General features: G+C 48.7%; 1 pseudogene; it reads left to right on the top strand.

The window, feature by feature from the left end:
* The first annotated feature begins 816 nt into the window (after positions 1-816).
* On the top strand, positions 817-1,788 carry LOC141917931 (putative C->U-editing enzyme APOBEC-4; annotated as a pseudogene).
* Positions 1,789-9,356: the final 7,568 nt, after the last annotated feature.

Here is a 9,356-nt window from a genome sequence, read left to right as displayed (position 1 = left end):
TAAAAACCTTGTATCAAAACAGCACTGAAGAAGCGAAGGAACCTAATCACTTAAGATAGCAAACAAATATTGACAGGCAAAGAACAGAAGCCTGACTACCACAGGTGGCTGGCCATACGGAACAAAATCCTGTTTGTATTCTCATCTCCTAGCACTTGGCACCTGTAAACACGTAAAGCAGCCTGCCTGCCATCGCATTACAACTGGAGCAATGTTACGGCACTTGGAAAAGATCCTGCCACGGCTCAGCTGACAAAACCGGGGAGGCAATAGTAACTTTCTTCTTCATCGTATGATTTTGAAAAGAAAGCTTGCAATATCACTGGAGTGGAAACTCTGAACCAGTCCTAAAAGGCCCGTGAAGGAAATCAGATGAATATTTACTGCGCTGGAGCTGCTGAGATGGTAATTATACCTTCTGGGGTTTGGTGGTGTTTTCTTGTTTGCTTTGCCAGATTTCATAAGGCTCATCTGCTAATCAGTTCCTGAAAATCATGGCTCGTTTTATTATGCAGTTTGTCCTGTCTAGGGTAAGAGAGCAGAGCCAGAGAAATATTTTCTACTTATGTTATTAGCAAAAGGGCTAGTTTGTGAAAAGTAGAAATGTTCCTAGGCTGCAGGAGAGCTTTGTTCTGTGTGTCCCTAAGTTTCTATATGCTGCTACAAGTTTCAGTACATTTTTGAAGGACTGTCCCCTACTATTTTTGCAGTTCAAGTGCAAAATAAATCAAAGGGTTGACTTAAGATATTACTTTCCTTTTTCATTCAGGACTGTCAGCTATGTAGCACACAAACAGGGAGATTCTTCAACAGAACATGAATCCAGGAGAGAAAACGATTTTCCAAGAATATCTGACAAATCAGGGGACTGTGGTAAAGCCCTATTGCTGTCAGAGACAGAACCACATCTGCGCTAAGTGTCCCTACCACATACGGACTGGTGAAGAAGCGAGAGTCCCTTACGCAGAATTTGACAGGGTCTTTGGTTTCCCATACAGATCAACAGCAGCTCTCCGAAACAAACACCTCCTCTTCTATGAACTGAGGAGTTTCTCAGGCAGCATAGTCCAGAAAGGCCGTGCTACAAACTGTAATGACCGAGGCTACCATCCCAAACCTATGCTGTTTGGGGTGGGTGGTTATCTGGATGCAGTTACAGATGCCTATGGAAACATCGGATGCATCATCCTCTGTTCAAATTACTCTCCTTGTAACGAGGCTTACCGCTGCTGCGTAAGTTAAATCTACAACTTTTTGTGGAAGTATCCAGAAATCACGCTCTGCATCTATTTCTCTCGGCTTTATCACACTGAGGACGGTTTCCGCACCGCTGTGTGGAACCACGAAGCTTTGCGGAGCCTCTCCAGCCTGTGGCCTCGGGTGACTCTGCAGAGACTGCCTGGGGGGGCACGGCGTTACCTCCTCTGTAATTTTGTGTATGGCATCCCAGGGTCAGCCCTTTACCACTCAACTCCACCATCAAGAACCCTAGCAGATCAACAAAATCTGCATCCAGTTAACAACTTCACAGGAATTAAACCGTATTTTAGGAAAGCCTTTCCACAGGCGATGCAGGGAAACCCTGCTGTGCAGCAGAAATTAAAGGCCTTTTCTTCTCCTAGTCTGGCCTCCCAACAGCCTTTCCAAGCGATGAAAGGCAGACTGCTATCTCCCATGTCTCAAAGCCACTTGGTGCTTTTCCCAGGCATGTTTCTGCCATTTCAGAGGGAACACCTATACCCCAGACCTAAAAATATCGTAAGGCATTGAAAAATGCCAAAGGAATAATTCAGTGAAACTCATAATCCTGACATTTTTCCAAGCAGCAGACACCTACTCTAAAGATGATACAAATTGAACTGCTTTCAGGCTATCAAACTGAGATCAGGGATGGGGAAAAAAAAAAAATCAATAAAATTACCTCCTACAAAAGTTAACCCACAGAATAACTGGGGGTCTCGAATAGCTGGTTATGAAGATAGTATACTTTTCTTTTATTCCTGTTCCTTTCAAACATAATCCTAGAGCAGTAAAACCAAAACCTCAGTATGTTCTGATTACCTCCTGGGTCTAATTTGTTTGTTGCCCTTAAGCCAATTGCTACCAGAAAAATGTGATCAGTCCACAAGCTACAGCCACAGCCGCATTTGTAGCTTCCCAGCTGAGGCAACTTTGGTGGAACACATGACATATCCTAAATTCCTCCTCTATCAGGAAGGTGGTTCTGCAAGTAAGGCCGATCTATTAATAAAGTTTTCCCAGCAGCTGTTTCCTTAATAATAGGGGGTTCTGTATACACTTATTTGTGTGTGTGTTCTTCCCCCCCCCCCCCCCCCCAGTTCCTCCCTTCCATTAAGAAGAAGCTCACAAAGCTGTGTAATTTTGTAATTAATAATAAGTATCTAATAGGATAATATAGATAACAGACCTACACAGTCCAAGCGTAACTTGAAAAAGAAAAAAAAAGTTTCTATCCTTTAGAGAAGTGTTTTCACTGTGTGATCCAGTACATTTGTTGTTATACTAAAGGTCCTAGAGAAGGGAGCAGCTGAAGTCAAGCTCATGCTGTTGCCAGGGGAAACTGGGGTTCCTCCCTAGGCAACAGCCGTTGCCAACAAACACACTGGCTAATGTTGTGAAGGCAGTGCTGCTGCTCCTTTTCTACTCTTTTTGTGGCATCTATTACTTAAACACGTATATCTGAGTAGAAAAAAGGAGGTTGCTTCCCCCTGTGACCTTAAACAGCCTTGACTTCAGCAGAGGTGATCCCACTTGGAAACCCAAACGTTCTGCTGAGCCTCATCCGACATCACAGAGGCAGAACTGTGCTGAAACCCACCAGATCCCTTACTTTTACAATGCCTAGGTGCTTTTTTAGGAAAGCTTTCTCGAATTAGACCGAATCACTCTACACTTTCTGATCAAGTATTAGCGAGCACGGCCACAAGCAGCACCTGTGCTGTAGCATCACGGCGATATTTTTTTTTGCTCGAATTTATAAAGCTGATGTTATTTTTTAACTCTTGCAGTACCTGAGCGGTGTTTGAGCTTGGACTTCCAAGCTCAGCACCAAACCCTGTTCCCCAGTGCCACTACCTTGCGCCACCCGCGCTCCGTGTCCCCTCCACAGGCCTGTTGGAGGGGGCGGCGGGCTCTCGCTTCGGCCAGAGCCTTCTGAAAATGTACCCTAGGCTGAGCCCGCACGGCATCGCTCCCTGTGGCCGTGTCTGCAGGACCAGCTCGCTGCCAGGGCTCCGCAGGACCGTGCTCGCCCGCAGCCCGAAGGCGATGGCCACTCCACTTCCTGCGGCGCCTATCCGCGACTGCCGCGGTAACTGCAGCAACCGGACGCCCTGGCAACGGGTAGCCCCGCCCCTGCCGGGGGCTGCACACGCAGCTGACCAATGGCAGCTCGCCTCCCGCGTGGCACCACCCCTCCCCTCGCGCCCCCTCGTGCCGCAGGCGGGCGGCCCCGTCCCGCCTCTGCGCGCCTGCACAGAGCTCACGTCCTGGGGAGGGGCGGGCGGGGGCCGCTCGGCGGAGGGCACCTGCACGGGGCGGCGGGGCACAGTGGCTGGTGGGGAGGCCATGGCAAAGCACATGGTGTCCTTGGCACAGTTCCGCCGGGTGGATGTGGACAAGTACGACGAGAACAAGTTCGTGGATGAGGAGGAAGGAGGCGATGGGCAAGTGGGGTCTGATGAGGGCGAGGTGGACTCATGCCTGCGGCAATATCCTTCCACCACCGGGCGGGAAGTAGTCCCGTCAGGAGCGGGCGCGGCGGGGAGGGGTGCGGGGAGCGGCAGCCGCCGGCGCTGTCTCTTACAGGAACAGCCACACCCGGCGCTCCCGCCGAGGGGCAACCCGGCCATGAGCCGGCATGAGGGCAGCGAGGGGCTGCGGGGTGGCCGGGAGGAGGGCGGCCGTGCTTCTTCCTCCTCCTCCTCCTCCCGGCAGAGGCCGCGGTGTCCTGGGGCCGCGGTGTCTGGGCGGTGTCTCCCGGTGAGGGGCGGTGGGCCGGGAGGGATGGCGGAAAGGAGAGCGCCCTGTGCCCGCTCCCACAGCCTCCTCCCCGGCTGGCTGGCGGAGCTCTTCCCCCCGCCCACTGCAGGGCTGCTGTCCTGGCGGTGTTGGAGGTGGGCGAGGCCCCTTCTCAAGGGCTACAAATTGCGGAAGTGATGGAGAATAATTTCTTTTACTCGGATCCTCATTCAACGAAGGGCCTGAGAAGTATTCTCCAATGCTGGAACTGTACAGCTTCTTGTTAGTGCTGCTCTTTCTGCAAATGGCCTAATACTTGTTACTTACACTGTAATCTGTGCTATCTGTTGAGGGAATCACTGCATCCGCTGAACCTTCAGTATTTTCGGTCATGCACAAGCCAGCTACCACTATCACTGTCCTGGAGCTGGTTCTGGTGATGCCAAAATACTCGATGTCAAGTCCTTAACCGTCTGGCACAGGGAACATGATGGCTGCGCTACAGGCGGCTCTGAAGAACCCGCCGATCAACACAAAGAACCAGGCAGTGAAGGTGAAATAGTGACCACGCACTCATGGGTTACTCCTTAAAAATCCTTTCCTGTAACTCTTACCCCACCAGCCCTGCCAGGTGTACTTTGAGGAAGCCAAGGAGGCTGGTTTTAGGGTATTCCCCAGTGGCGAAACATCCGTGACTGTCACTGTAGAGATGGACAAAGCGACACACACACACGCTCACATGGGTGAACAAGCAGCTAGCTTTTTTTATTACTAAAAGAATGCATTTTTATATATTTCAGGTGCCAGAGTGTTACAGTATAATTGGCCAAAAAGTTGTTTTTAACATTCTCATTGGATAACCTTTATCAGTTTCCTCCCTGCTTGTGTCAACTGAGGCACAGACTCTCCGTTGAAGTGCAGAAAGAAAATCCTTTATTGTCACAATGGTACATACTCTCGCTACCTTAGCTCTTACTTCATGATAAGCAAATCAGCAACTAGGCAGTCATCAACCCTCTCTCCCAGAAACAGTTCCATACTTTCCCCGAGCTGACTTATCTTTCTTCCTCCAAGCCTTGCTGCTTATCTGGGCCTACGCAGAGCTGACTTATCTTTCTTCCAAGGCCTGCTTCTCCTCCAAGCCTTGCTGCTTCTCCAGGCCTATGCAGATCAGAGCTGGCGCTTCTCCAAGCCAGCACAGGGCAGAGCTCCTGGCTGGCTCACCAAGCAGAGCTTCCTTGAGCAGAGCTCTCCACCTTCACTGAGCTCACCAAACAGAGCTCCCTGGCTCATGTCGATTTGGCTCTTAAGTATTGAATCTCCCACAGCTGTGCAGGGCTGACAGGCCAATGCCGACTTGCCTCTTAATCATTTACCAGTAACACATGATTTGACGCTTAACATATTAAATCTCCCACAGCTGCGTAGAGCTGACACTCCCACACCTCCTTGCTTCATCCTGCTATGTAGTCAGCAGCTCCTTGAAAGTTATCTGCTTTAAGCATAGCTTCCTTATCTCAAGGGTACACTGGAATCTTGTCAAGGTCAAACTCCTCTTCAATCAGGTTGTCGGCAGACCAACTGCCTTCCCTGACAATTCCCCCTTTTTGTATTTGTGCTAAAAATATTGCATGAACAGATTTTTGCAGGGCCCTTTGCAAGAAACTGACAAAGCAAGACAACATCAGTTTACACAACCACAACTATCAAGATAATTAGTCCCACAGTCTTGACCAAAGATATTAACCATCCGGATAGTCCCCAGCCTTTGAACATCTTTGTTAACCGATCTAGATTATCATCCACCCGTAAATGTTCTACTCCTTCTTCTAGCTGCTGTATGCTTTTATGGATTGACTCAGAATGATCCGCAATTGCTGGGGAACCCTGGTTGCAGCGAGGATTTAGAGTACCTCTCCTTGCAAGTTGGAAATCCTACGCGATGCATCCATCCCTAGGTGAGGCATCCAAAGTTGCTGCAAGCAGGTCCAGCCTCTGAATCAACAGGCCAAAATAACTGGCACTTTTCTTTGAGCAGAAACATCTGATTTCATCTTTCTGTTGGGTTCCACCCAGAGCCTGGCCACCACTCAAGGGGGAAAACCAAGGGAGTTTCTAATAAGGTTAAACACTTGAGTTCTTAATTCTTAATATTGCTAAACAAAGAAAGTTGAATACACACATTCCTACAGCATTTCATCCTTATTAATAACTATGTTTTGTCTAAGCTACATCTTTCACTAGTGACTAGTAAGCCTATATATTTCATTAAGGAGTTGCAATTGCTGTCAGCATTTTCTCTTAAACGAGTTGGCAACTGTAGTGTGACTGAGGACAGAGATAGTGTATTTTGTCCTACTGCAGTAGCAAGCATTACCCATACATTCTGCTTAAATGATCAGTCGAAGAGACCGCAAACTGTCGGCACAGGGACACCCACAGCACCCACAGCCGGCTCCTGAGTGTCCACCAAAAAGCTGCCTCTCACGCCTCAGGTGTGGTCGCACACATTCTACCTGTAACCACCAGGGACCGTGACCTGTGGAGACACAAGCATAACCTCTTCCCCAGGTTATTAAAGGATGTGGTCCTTCCCAGTTACCACTTTCCAGGTTTTTTGCTAACACTTGAGCCTTGCCCTGGACTTGTTGTTGATCTGGTATCTGTGACGAGAAGTGACACAATATTGGTGGCACCTGTGAGACAGGGGAAATGTTTAAAAAGTTCATGACATATAATGCCTTATTTAGCCTTCCGTGAGGTGTAGATTGATACCCTCCATCTCCCCTTTTTGTTGTTGTAATAGACGCTTTAGCGTGCCATGCGTACGCTCCACAATGGCCTGTCCAGTCGGTGAGTGGGCAATGCCGGTCAGATGCTCGACTCCCCACTGTTGGAAGAAAGAAAAGAGAGAAACAGAAACATAAGCAGGTCCATTGTCTGTCTTAATCTGTCGTGACACGCCCAAGGAAGCAAATGCAGCCTACAAGTGTTTTCACACATCGCGTGCTTTTTCACCTGTATGGCAGGACACAAACACTGCTCCAGAAAAGGTATCAACAGCCACATGTACATATTTTAACGTTCCAAATGCAGCAAAGTGAGTGACATCAGATTGCCATAATTCTGAGGAGGCGAGTCCCTGAGGGTTGACACTACTAGCTGTTGAAGAGAGGGAGTCCTCTGGTATTCAGGGCAAGTGGCAATGATGTCTTTAGCCTGATGCCTTGATAAAAAAACCTGATTTTGTATTGCTCTGGTGTTTTGGTGGAAAAAATGCATGTGAAAGCCAAGCTTGCTCAAAGACATTTGTATTAGCCACTGTAACATGTGCATAGTAACCAGAACAATGATAACACAGATTCCTGACCAGCAAATAATAGGTGCTGCCTACCTTTCATAATGCACTCTTTTTTTTTCTTTTTTTTTTCTTTTCTTTTTTACATTTCCCAACAATCTATATACTCATGTAGGTATCAAGGATACCATGGTATCTAATGATGTTACTGACTCGGAGGCTGCTAGGTCCACACCTGATCGGCATCGACTAAATTATTATAAACCACCACTGATTGCAATATTTTATTAGTGTCTTTTTGTTCACACTTGCACCTGGAGGTCCCCCAATCTTCTTCCAGCGTTTAAAAATACAGCCTAGGGCACTCTTTTTGACTATTCCCCCACTCTGGCTGCTTCCCATCTTGTCTACTTTACCTTAAAAGGCTACCTGATTAAGCTGACAATACCCCCTCAGGCAGATGGTACAAGGGTGCGCTCTCTCCGCTAGAGGAGATATTTCACCTATGACACTTAAAACACTGAGCCCGAACGAACAGGCAGCACCGATGACCCAGCGGGCGGGCACTAGGGGCCTCTGTACTAAGGAATGTTCACTCGTCCTGCACTACCCCCCCACTGGTACAGAGTCTGCCCTGCGCTTCGTTCCTCTCTGGCCCCTTCCCTCACGGGATAACGGAACTGCGGGTCAGAGAACTCCGCACTCCGCAGCTGCAGTCAGGCTGCATCTCACACACGCAAGACAATCACACAACCACACAAAGAGGCCCCTTACACCTATTACTCACACAACATAAAATGACAGATACTACAAACATCAAAACACCATTAAGAATATATAAAGCCATTGCCAGTTCATTATGTGGTGCGTCCAGAAAATTCCCCCTTCTTTGTTTTTAAATCAAGGCCTTTAGTGTACTGACCATCAGAAAGGTTTAAAGTTAGTCCTTTTAGAATGGACAAGGGACTCTACATCACAGTGTCAGCACCTTCTGTAAAAAACTGCCGCTTTTGGTGTTCGGGGGAGGCGGGACGGACGATCGCGCGGTGCCAGATGGCCGCAGGCAGTCGCTCCGTGGCGGGGGGGCTCGGGGAGGCCCAGGGCCGCCGCCGCCAACTCCGTGCTTTAAGAGTGTCCGAAACCAACTTCCAAGTGGTCACTAGTTCACTGGCATGCTGATCCCCCTTGGAAATAGCATCCCACAACCGTTCACCTATTTCAGCCCATTTTGCTGGTTCAAAGGCTGTGAGGGTATCAGCAGGATAGCCGTGGTTTCTGCACCATTTAAGTAACCTTCGTACAGAAGTTTAGTTATAAGTTATCCCTCTCTTAGAGAGTATATGCAGCAGGAGTCTGACAGTGGCCGTCTCCTCTGCGGACTTGTTCTGCCCCATGCTGCCCCCGATTGATCACCTCTCCCAGGTGAGTTTTCCGTCGATCAGCTGTTCTCCTACCTCCCTGCCACAGCCCCGCTGCAGACAGTACCTCCAATCGGTGATCCTCCCGCAGCGTCTTCCGCGCTCTGTCCTGGGACAGCGGGGTCACCATTTGTTGCAGGAGGATATCGGACCTGCACAACTCTATGAGAGTTATATCCAGCAAGGCCGTTTATTCTTCCAATAGTACATACTTATGCTCTCGCCAAAGCTCTTACTTCATAATTAGCAAATCAGCAATTAGACAGCTATCTACCTTTTCTCCTATCAGCATCAGACCACTCTAACACGCGCTGTGCAGACCAATCACCTTCTCGTTCACACACTGTTCACGCGGCGGTAACTTCTCACAGTTCTGTACTTTCCCACAGTTCAGTATTGCAGCTGTCCATTGTTTTTCCCTGCCACGTTGGCACAACTCAGCAGTTTCTGATCTTTCTCCCAAGGTCTGTTTCTCATCAAGGCCTTTCTGCTTCTCAGGGGCTGTGAAGGGCTGACAGGCCGATGCCTCCCACAGCACTCACTTTTCCACTATTCATGGTACTTTGAGTTTTTCTGGGAGGGGGTACTTTGCTGGGCATGGACAATGAGGGCTTGTGTCCATGGTAAGACTACTAGTTAAAGCCAAAGTAAATATTGAA

The sequence above is a fragment of the Strix aluco genome, chromosome Z (genome assembly GCF_031877795.1).
Source record: "Strix aluco isolate bStrAlu1 chromosome Z, bStrAlu1.hap1, whole genome shotgun sequence".
Classification (NCBI taxonomy): domain Eukaryota; kingdom Metazoa; phylum Chordata; class Aves; order Strigiformes; family Strigidae; genus Strix; species Strix aluco.
This window is presented reverse-complemented; position numbering and strand designations above follow the sequence as displayed.